At 40.4% G+C, this 11,652-nt stretch overlaps 1 pseudogene; it reads right to left on the bottom strand.

The window, feature by feature from the left end:
- Positions 1 to 436: 436 nt before the first annotated feature.
- On the bottom strand, positions 437 to 11,400 carry LOC118638556 (annotated as a pseudogene).
- Positions 11,401 to 11,652: the final 252 nt, after the last annotated feature.

An 11,652-nucleotide genomic window follows, 5' to 3' on the forward strand; every position in this document is an offset into this window, starting at 1 on the left:
TCTGTTTATCAAATTCTGTATTTCTCAAAGGCTTTTGAAACACATAGAAAACAAGTAAGAAATCTCCCAATGAATGAAACAAACCCAATGTCAGTAATAAACAATATATATTTCTTTGGGGAAATGGCTGTTTAAAAAAAATTTAGTCTGTATATGCAAAGTAAAGCAAGAGAATTCAGTCTTTTTTCTTTTCTTTAAAAATTTATTTTCCTAAAATATCATTCCACAAAATTGGAAGTGAAGGACTAAAAGTTGAGGAGAGGAAATGGGAGGGGCAGAACACCCACTATTAACACAAAGAGTAAAATTGTACCAACTTCAGCAGTTTATAAGAAACCAAGGTCATACTGCAAGATACCAAAGGGTGGTTGAAGAAATGTACACTTCTGCAGGAACAGGGGTTGGTACTGCTGTGTGCAGATAAGAGAAGAACAATTCACTGTCTTGGAGCAAGTCCCCTTCTCACTCCAAATCCTGGTTTCTGCACCCGGCATCCATGGGCGGGCCTCTTAGTCCACCACCCACCCCACCTCGAGGGCCTCCAGGTCCCTGCGGCTGTTGTCTCCTGGGTCTCCTTCCCGGGCAACTTGAGCCTTCTGTTCACATTCTGATGGATTTCACCTCTGAACATGATGGGCCTGCTGCTAAGGACAGGCTCAGAATCATCAAACACACAAAACCAAAACTGGGTAATTTCCTGCAGCTATTAACGTGCATTTCCATATTCCCATAATTTTGAAAGAAATCTTTAAGCTCTGATTTGTCCACTTCATGAGGCAGATTGCCAATGAAGAACTGGTGACTGTCGGGGTGTCTCACAGTTCTTTGGGGTTCAATATCACTTTGCTCACCAGCCCCATAGGTTTTGTCTAGGTTCCTTCTGGGGAGGAATATTTATTCATTGTTCTCAAACTCTCTGATCTCTCTGAGGCCTCTGGGGTAGAATCTGAGATCAGGCTTAGACTCCGGGCGAGGCTGTGAAGCTGATACTTGAACAACACAAGGTGGTATCCCAGTAACTGGAACAACTCCATGGGTGGAAGATTCCTATTGGTCACAGAGGCCCAGAAAAAGATCCTGACGTCTTTCTGCACGTCTGAGAGTTGTCTGTGAGTGCTGGAGAATAACTCTTTTGAGCATGCTCAGGAGCAATTTCTTCCAATGCTGGCTCACACTTTTCCTCTTGGATTTCACTTACAGGTTCTTCCTCTGGTTCAGCAACAGATTCCTCTAAATGTTCTTCCAAGTCACTGCTGACATTCTGATCATAGAAAGTTTCAAAATCATCAGGTACCACCTCAGGTGTCTACTGTCTTTCTTCAGGTTTCTCTGCTTATTTCTCAGATTCCTCCTGAGGCTCAGTGACAATGCCACCAAAGACCTCATTTTGGTATCTGAAAATACCTCTGAGAACTTAGTACTTATTTACAACAGAGCCCTCAGCAGTAAGGACAAATGTCTGCATGAATCTCCTCAAAGCCTGGTGGGCATCACCCAGACCACCATACCATCATTCAGGGTAGCATGAGCATCAACATGGTAAATTTTAGTGTAGCAATTGATCAAGTTTTGTGACATCACCTTCCTATGGATTTCTTTCTGTCCATTGACCACAGCTGCTGGCTTTCTGGTTGAATCCAATCACCCATGGACATAAGAAAAGCTCTTTCCCATAAAATCTGTACAGCATGTCAGGGGCCTGGTTCAGCTGTGTGTAACACTGTTGCACAAATTCCTGCCTGACTTGCAGGGGAATAGGTTTCTCTATACCATTTTTTTGGTTAATTAACCTGTGTGGCAAAGCATGAGAGGAACAAGGTTTGCTCCACAGCTTGAAGGAAGGAAAAAAACTTCTCGTGCAACTGCATCCCTGAAACAATGTTTTTCAAATTGTCCTTAGCAGAGCCCTTGGGTGATGTCACTCATCTTTTAGTTTTCAAAGAATTCCTCAAAAATCTCATATAAAATGCAGATTCTCATGCTCCATGCCTCAAAGAGGAAGATCCAGAGGCTCTGAATAGAACTCAGAAATCTATTATTCTAATAAGTACTCCCGGTGACCGTCCTTCAGGTGACCTCTGTACGTCCTTATCCTGGACACTCATTTAGTTCAGAGCAACTCCATCCACATTATGTCTGTTACATTATTGGGCTTCTGCCTAAGATTTTCTTCAGGTGAGGATTTTTCAGCCATGCCAGGTCAGAAAACCACTGGTCTGCCTGATTACACACTATGACTGGGAACATTATGAGAAGTCATTTTTTTTTTTTTTTTTTTAATTTTTTTTTTATAAATTTTTATTTTTTTTTTTTTGTTTTTTTTTTTATTTTTATTTTTTTTTTTTTTTATTTATTTATTTATTTTTTTGTTACAGATATTTTACCTTTTTACCCCATTGGCACCCCCCACCCCACCCCCCCCTCCCCCCTGTCCCCGGCTTAGTTGTCCATGTCCATTGGTCATGCATACATGCATATAAGTTCTGTGGTTTATCTCTTCCCACCCCCCCACCCCCCATCCCCTCTTCTGAGGGATGTCAGTCTGTGCCCTACTTCCATGTGTCTGGGTCTACTGTATTCCTCAGACTGTTATGTTCATTATATTCCGTATATAAGTGAGATCATGTGGTATTTGTCTTTTTCTGCTTGGCTTCTTTCACTTAGGATAATACTTTCCAGGTCCCTCCATGTCGTCTCAAAGGATAAGAGATCTTTCTTTCTTACCGCTGCATAGTACTCCATTGTGTATATGTACCACAGCTTTTTGATCCATTCGTCTACTGGTGGACACTTGGGCTGTTTCCAGATCTTAGCTATTGTAAATAGTGCTGCTATGAACATGGGGGTACATATATTCTTCCTGATTGGTGTTTCAGGCTTCTTAGGGTATATTCCCAGCAGTGGGATCACTGGGTCAAATGGAAGTTCAATTTTTAATTTTTTGAGGTAGCACCATATTGTTTTCCATAGCGGCTGCACCAGTCTGCATTCCCACCAGCAGTGTATTAGAGTCCCCTTTTCTCCACACCCTCGCCAACACTTGTTGTTTGATGATTTGTTGATGGCGGCCATTCTGACAGGTGTGAGGTGATACCTCATAGTTGTTTTAATTTGCATCTCTCTGATGATTAGTGATGTTGAGCATTTCTTCATATGTCTCTTGGCCATTTGTATGTCCTGTTTGGAGAGGTGTCTATTCAGCTCCTCTGCCCATTTTTTAATTGGGTTCTTTGTCTTCCTTTTGTGGAGTTGTATGAGCACTCTGTATATACTGGAAATTAACCCCTTATCTGATACATCGTTGGCAATGATGTTCTCCCATACAGTGGGTTGCCTTTCCATTTTGATGATTGTTTCTTTTGCTGTGCAGAAGCTTTTTAGTTTGATGTAGTCCCATGTGTTCATTTTCTCCTTTATTTCTGTTGCCTTAGGTGATGTATCAGTGAAAATTCTGCTCCGTATGATGTCCAAAATTTTGTTGCCTACATTTTCTTCTAGAATTTTTATGGATTCACGGGTCACATTTAAGTCTTTTATCCATTTCGAATTTATTTTTGTGTATGGTGTAAGTTGATGGTCTAGTTTTATTTTTTTGCATGTAGCTGTCCAATTTTCCCAACACCATTTATTAAAGAGGCTGTCTTTGCTCCACTGTATGCTCTTGCCACCTTTGTCAAATATTAATTGAGCGTATTGCCTTGGGTCCATTTCTGGGTTTTCAGTTTTGTTCCACTGGTCTATATGCCTGTTCTTGTGCCAGTACCAGGCTGTTTTGGTTACAGTCGCTTTGTAGTATAACCTGATATCTGGTATTGTGATCCCTCCAACTTTGTTCTTCTTTTTCAAGATTGCTGTGGCTATTCGGGGTCTTTTTTGGTTCCATATGAACTTTTGAAGTATTTGTTCTAGTTCTATGAAATATGTCGTTGGTATTTTGATGGGGATTGCGTTGAATCTATAGATTGCTTTGGGTAGTATGGACATTTTAATTATGTTAATTCTTCCAATCCATGAACAGGGTATGTGCTTCCACTTTTTTATATCTTCCTCTATTTCTTTTTTCAATGACCTGTAGTTTTCTGCAAATAGGTCTTTTACTTCTTTGGTTAAGTTTATTCCTAGGTATCGTAATTTTTTTGGAGCGATGGTAAATGGGATTGTTTTTTCAGTTTCTCTTTCTGTGAGTTCATCATTGATGTACAAGAATGCCGTCGATTTCTTGACGTTAATTTTGTATCCTGCTACTTTGCCAAACTCATTTATTAAGTCTAATAGATTTTTGATGGAGTCTTTAGGGTTTTCTATGTACAATATCATGTCATCTGCAAATAATGACAGTTTCACTTCCTCCTTTCCAATTTGGATCCCTTTTATTTTTTCTTCATGTCTGATTGCTGTGGCTAAGACTTCCAGTACAATGTTAAATAAGAGTGGCGAAAGTGGACATCCCTGTCTTGTTCCTGTTCTTAATGGAAATGTTTTTAGTTTCTGTCCATTGAGTATGATGTTGGCTGTAGGTCTTTCATATATGGCCTTTATTATGTTGAGATATGATCCCTCTATTCCTACATTGCTGAGCGTTTTTATCAGAAATGGATGCTGGATTTTGTCGAATGCTTTTTCAGCATCTATTGATATGATCATGTGGTTTTTATTCTTCATTTTGTTTATGTGGTGTATCACATTTATTGATTTGCGAATATTGTACCAGCCTTGCATCCCTGGAATGAATCCCACTTGGTCATGGTGAATAATTTTTTTGATGTATTTCTGGATCCGATTTGCTAGTATTTTGTTCAGGATTTTGGCGTCTATGTTCATCAGGGATATTGGCCTGTAGTTTTCTTTCTTCGTAGTGTCTTTTTCTGGTTTTGGAATTAGAATTATGCTGGCCTCATAGAACGTGTTTGGAAGTCTTCCTTCTTCTTGAATTTTTTGAAATAGTTTGAGGAGAATGGGTGTTAGTTCTTTTTTGAATGTTCGGTAAAACTCCCCCGTGAAACCATCTGGGCCTGGGCTTTTGTTTGCTGGGAGAGTCTTGATTACCTCTTCAATTTCCTTAGTTGTTATTGGTCTGTTCAAGTTTTCTATCTCTTCCGGGAATAGTTTTGGGAGACTGTGTGTTTCTAAAAATTTGTCCATTTCGCTGAGATTGTCGAATTTGTTGCCATATAGTTGTTCATAGTAGTTGTTAACGATCTTTTGTATTTCCGTGGTGTTGGTTGTTACTTCTCCTCTTTCATTTCTGATTTTGTGTATTTGGGTTCTCTCTCTTTGTTTCTTGGTGAGTCTAGCTAAGGGTCCATCTATCTTGTTTATCTTTTCGAAAAACCAGCTCTTTGTTTCATTGATCCTTTGAATTGTTTTTTTGGTCTCTATGTCATTTATTTCTGCTCTGATCTTTACTATTTCCTTTCTTCTACTTGCTCTGGGGTTTTCTTTTTGTTTGCTTTCTAATTCTTTAAGTTGTGAGGTTAGACAGTCAATTAGAAATTTTTCTTGTTTTTTGAGGTAGGCCTGTAGTGCTATGAACTTCCCTCTCAGAACTGCTTTCGCTGCATCCCATAGATTTTGTGTTGTTGTGTGTTCATTTTCATTGGTTTCCAGGAAGTTTTTAATTTCTTCCTTGATCTCCTCGGTGACCCATTCATTGTTTAATAACATGCTATTTAGCCTCCATGTGTTGAAATGTCTTTGCATGTTCTTTGTGCAATTGATTTCTAGTTTCATGCCATTGTGATCTGAGAAGATGCTTGATATGATTTCAATCTTCTTGAACTTGTAGAGATTTAGTTTGTGTCCTATCATGTGGTCTATCTTTGAAAATGTCCCATGTGCACTTGAGAAGAATGTGTATTCTGTAGTTTTGGGGTGTAATTCTCTGTAGATATCTATTAAATCCATTTGGTCTAGTGCTTCATTTAGAGTCTCTGTTTCCTTGCTAATTTTTTGCCTAGAGGATCTATCCAGTGCTGTCAATGGGGTGTTGAAGTCCCCTGCTATAATTGTATTGTTGTCGATTTCTCCTTGGAAGTCCTCCAGAAGATTTTTAATATATTTTGGTGCTCCTATATTGGGTGCATATATGTTTATCAAGGTTATATCTTCCTGTTGGATAGATCCTTTCAATATTATGTAGTGGCCGTCTTTGTCTCTAGTTATGGTCTTCATTTTGAAATCTATTTTATCAGATATGAGAATTGCTACCCCCGCTTTTTTTTGCTTTCCATTTGCTTGGAAAATTTTTTTCCATCCCTTCACTTTCAACCTATGTGAGTCTTTTGTTGAGAGGTGGGTCTCTTGTAAACAACATATAGATGAGTCATGCTTTCTTATCCAATCAGCTACTCTGTGTCTCTTTATGGGAGCATTCAATCCATTTACGTTTAAGGTGATTATTGATATGTACTTATTTATTGCCATTTTTGTTTAGTGTGGTTCCATTTTTCTTCCCATTTCTACTGCTAATTACAGCAGTCCTTTTAACATTTCTTGCAGTGCTGGTTTGGTGCTAATGTATTCCCTTAGCTTTTTTTTGTCTGGGAAGCTCTTTATTTGATCTTCTATTTTGAATGATAGCCTTGCTGGGTAGAGTAGTCTTGGATTCAGATTCTTGTTTTTCATGACTTTGATTACTTCATGCCATTCTCTTCTGGCCTGTAGTGTTTCTTGTGAGAAGTCAGCTGAAAGCCTTATGGGGTTCCCTTTGTAGGTAACCTGTTGCTTATCTCTTGCTGCTTTTAGGATTCTCTCTTTGTCTTTAATTTGTGGCATTTTAATTACTATGTGTCTTGGTGTGGGCCTGTTTGGGTTCTTCTTACTTGGGACTCTCTGTGCTTCTTGAACTTGAATGCCTTCTTCCTTCACCAAATTAGGGAAGTTTTCTCTCACTATTTTTTTGAATATATTCTCTATCCCTTGCTCCTTTTCTTCTTCTTCGGGGACTCCTATGATGAGAATATTATTACGATTCCAGTTGTCCCATAGTTCTCTTAAGCTGTCTTCCTGTTTTTTAATAGTTTTTTCCTTTTGTTTTTCTGATTGGTTGATTTTTTCTACCCTGTCTTCTAATTCACTGATCCGGTCCTCAGCTTCCCCTACTCTGCTTTTTAAACCTTCCAATGTGTTTTTCATTTCGGATATGTCATTTTTTATCTCTTCTTGTTGGTTTTTAATTTCCATTTGGCTTATTTTCAGTGTCTCTATGTCTTTACTCATGCTGTTCAGCTTCCTCAAGATCATGGCTCTGAATTCTAGCTCTGTTAACATGCCTAATTGCTCCACATTGATCTCATCTTCGGTGGAGGTGTCTTGCTCTTTCATTTGGCTTCTGTTTCTGTGTTTCACCATTTTAGCTATCACTGTGGGCTTTGGAGCCTGTCAAGTTCTCCCTGTGGGTGTTGGTGTTCTGCTGTTTGTGGCTCCCTCTCCTGTGTTTAGATGAGCGAGGGAGGACCCGCGTTGAACACCACTGTCAAGTCTTACTTTCCTGGTTAAAGTTGCCAGCCCAGGAAAGGTACTGTTATCCTCTAGCTTTTTGCCTGGAGGCTAGCAGTCTAGGTTAATTGATGAGTTTTGGGTTGTCAGTTGATTGAAAAACTCCCTCTGGTGCTCAGCCAAGGGGCTTTCACGAGGGTGGGGCAGATGCTGGTTGTTAGTGAGCCTCAATTAGCACTACAATGGCCCACAGGGTGGGGTTGGATCTCCGAGGGAGGGGCTGCTGCCTCTCTCAGAGCCCTGGGAAGGAGCAATGTGGCCACCGTCCTGAGTGGCTGCACTCAGCCAAAGCTCTGAGCGCCCTCCAAACCCCGAGTGTCCCGACACAGTTCCAGTCCAGTCTGCCCTCCCTCTGCCGGAGCCCAAGGTGAGTGGCTGTGGCTGTTTCAGCCTCTGTCCCGGCTGCGCTGTGGGGCCGCCTGGGAGTGTAACCCGCGGGCGCCGCTTACAGCTAAGGCCGCTGCCGAGCTGCCGACCGTGCGCTCCCAGCCCCGTCTCGCGCCTTCGCAATCCTACTGGGATGGAGTCAGTGTCCTGCGTTGTATGGTCCTCCAAGCTGCTTTTCTGTTGGTTTTTTCCGTCGATTTGTCTGTGTTATAGTTGTAATTCCAGTTTGGTTCTGGGAGACGGTCTGTGTAGCTCCGTTCACTCCGCCGCCATTTTTCCCGCTTGAGAAGTCATTTTTTATTAATACATTACCAACAACTTTAAGTACAGAAATATGAATATAATGTATATATTTTCTTAGTATTATTTTATTTGCTTTCTGTCTTATTGGGCTAATTACTAAAATCTGTACAATACAGTACTATTTTAAAAGTGAGAAATGCATTATAAAGGGGAAAATTGGTTAGAAAAGTGTGATAAAGGTGGAATATATTTTAAAAAATATATGCTGAGTCATCCAATATGCTTACTAGATCTGAGCAAATTGGCCAGTGAACTTTCTAGCAGTTCAAGCAAAAAAAATGTATCTGTGTTATGATTCTTTGCCAGAAACCACTTGAAGGCGTACAACCGTTCTCAGGGTGCCAGGGAAATTGTTCCACTGTAAGACAACGGTGCGTGCTTCTCTGGGTGGTATTTCACAGTAAACCCAATTGTGTAGCTCATCTGCCATTTCTTATACTTTCCCATAGGTCGTTTGAGAGGAAAAGTAATCTAGCCAAGGGCTAAAATGAGAAAGTCAGGTATGCCACTCTCCAATGGTCAAGAATGCATTTTAAAGCAGCTAGACTTTAGGATGTAGTTGGCAAATTGTGGTTTGTGGGTCAAATGTAGATGTTTTTGTATTTATAAGTGTCTGAAGAAAAGAATAATAATAATTCACGGCTTGTGAAAATTATATTAAATTCAAATTTTAGTGTTCATAAATAAGACTGTACTGAGACACAGCATGCTCATTTTTTCACATTTTCTATGCCTGCGTTGTGCTACAGCAGCCGAGTTCCACCGCTGTGAGGGGGACCGGGTGGCCCACAAAGCCTAACACATTTGCTAGCTGGTTCTTTAGAGACAGTTTTCCCTGCTATAGATTATTGAGAAAGGATGTTTTTCTCAGCTGAACAATGCCACTGCAGAGAGGCATTGAGTTAAAAGTTATTCCTGACCTCTTGACCTTAGGGATTCCTGATGTGTATAGAGAGTGTATGCGATTTTCCCTCCTATTAAAATAGACACATTTTAAAACAATCCGTTGAGCTGTGGGTAGAGACAGTCCCTCTCTTGTGAAAGTTGTTTGTGATGTAAAACCACAGCCATGAGTACGCATACACGTGGGAAAAGACACACGCTGTTAAGCTAACAAGATCAGCTGTTACTGAGTTTCCCTCTACTATTTGCTATTTGTTCATCTAATCTTTAATCTGCCAATGTATTCTAATGGACACATGGGGAGAAAGCACCAAAGGTTTAAGAAAAATATATGCCAGAAAACCTATTTGACAAACAGTAATTCCAACTTTTTCCTATGAACTGTTTGTCTGACATTATTGGATGTTACTTGTGGAATATTTTGGCCCAGCTGATAGGGCACTATTACTTCATAGAAACAGATTGAGAATGACTAGCTTAAAACAGAAGTGGACTCTATTGCAACACTAGTTTCTGGAATTTTGCAAGGCAAGGAGAGTGTAGAAGTGATTCTTATCAACAAACAGCTATGTAATTTTATCACGATAATGGATTTTACACAGTATGGGTGCCTGGATATGTATATTCCTAGAAGTATAAAATGTAAACATCACTAACAAGCCTGTTTTGGGTTCATTAGAGTAAGCATATACTGGTCTCCTGACCATATGAGTCAGTGTGGCAACAAAATTCTTAGGATCCTCTTTTTAAAAATATGTAGATTAGAAAATTTGGGTAGGATATTTGCTTCCTAATAATGTTACAAAGGTGTAGAGAAGGCTGTCCTGGCTTCAGCTGCCAATTTGTGTTTGGAAATGTCACCAATAATTTGTAGCCTGGAAGTGCTTGACTTGTGGACCCCTGGTGCTAATTGGATACACTGATTTCTGCAGAATCTCCACCTGTCATCAACTCAGCAGTAGGTATGATATTGAAGCTCTAATGAACCCAGGTATAACTTTAAATATCCAGTCTGATTTCTTTTGATGTTATTACTGGGCAAAAAGTTTGGATTATTAGGGAGGAAACTGCATATTTTTTTATAGTCTCATAACTTTTCATTAGGATCCAAGCTGTTTAAGAAAGAGGTCAAACTTTATCCCGGAGGACACCCCATTCTTATAGAAAGGTTGTTAGAATTTAGGAACTCCATCAGGTGGAGCGTGGTCAGAACCTGCAGGGAAAATGAATCTGGAATGGTTGTTAACTAAGAACTGGCTTGTTTCATAGCAACAGCATAAAAATCCATTCCAGGGAGTGGAGTGCAGGTTACCTGAGGCTCTGGGTTGCTGCCTGCATTGTTTGGCTTAGGTAGATGTTTTCTCTGGTGTTTCAGTTTCAGAGCTGAATTATCTTGCAAACCTGTCTCATATCGCTACGGGAGATCCCTGTCTCTAAAAGCAGACATGTCCTGTCACAAGGTACTGCTTTCTACATTTGGATGCACTCCAGAATGTACCACTGATTCTTCGATTCCATAAATGAAGCTGCTAGTGTCCTTTTCTTAACGGGGCACTCACTGGAGCTCCCTCCTCTGCCCAGACCGCCACCATCTCCAGATGGACTGAAGAGCTGTGGTCTTTGTCAGAATATTCTTCTTATGTTATCTAGAACAGAAAAAATGTGTTGCCTCCTCATGTTCAGCTAGACAGAGAGAATGTAAAATGCCTCTCTTCCCCAAATATATCCCCTCACTCACCTGAAAATGCCACAAGGACCCAAATGTTCTTACAAAATTCATGGCTATTGTTAAGAAGCAGTTTGCTTTTACAGCAATGAAGAACCTGAAAGCCAGCAGGGAAAATACACTCCTATCCCGTTTGCCCAAACTAGCAATTTATTACCTTATTCCCATAAACCAAGGTCCAATTGCTATCAACACAAATAATTTAAGCAATGTTATTCTTGTCCTTGGAGCCCTAGGGTCCTTACCGTGGCTTTCATCCATGCACCAAAATAGTCGAGCGAGGAAAGACTTAAGTCACACAGCCTGGTCATCTGATCCCAGTGGATATTCCCAGTGGTTTATCTTTCTGATTCCCTGACTTGCCTGGATTTGAATAATGCAACAGGACTTTAGAGTCTTTCCTGGGAGTTGATAATACATTCTCTTCTTGATTTCGGCATTTAAAAAATGTCTTGATATATTCAATCATTCCTGGAATGCCTGCACTTGCTCTCTGCTGACAGTACCCTCACTCACTCTCCTCCTATAATTTCTAAGACGTACTCGTCATGGGGGAGTACCTCACAGCTCTGCTTCCTAGTCATCCTTCTGCTAAACTCTGCTGCTTTGGATTCCTTTGTGATGTGAGCTCTCCTTCAGCCGCACTGCTTTTTTGCTGCACATCTATGAATTCTCTTCATGTTTCTCAGCCCCTTAGTTTTCCTGCTGTGAATGTGTCATTGTGAGAGAAAAGGAAAGCCAGAAGGAAAAGCGCGGACTAGGAGAGCGCCTTGCTGAGGGCACAAGGAGCTGATTTGGAGTCAGAGTCACCAAAATGGAGAAAGAGAGAAAAGACT

The sequence above is a fragment of the Molossus molossus genome, unplaced genomic scaffold, assembly GCF_014108415.1.
Source record: "Molossus molossus isolate mMolMol1 unplaced genomic scaffold, mMolMol1.p scaffold_m16_p_1, whole genome shotgun sequence".
In the NCBI taxonomy this organism is placed as follows: Eukaryota; Metazoa; Chordata; class Mammalia; order Chiroptera; family Molossidae; genus Molossus; species Molossus molossus.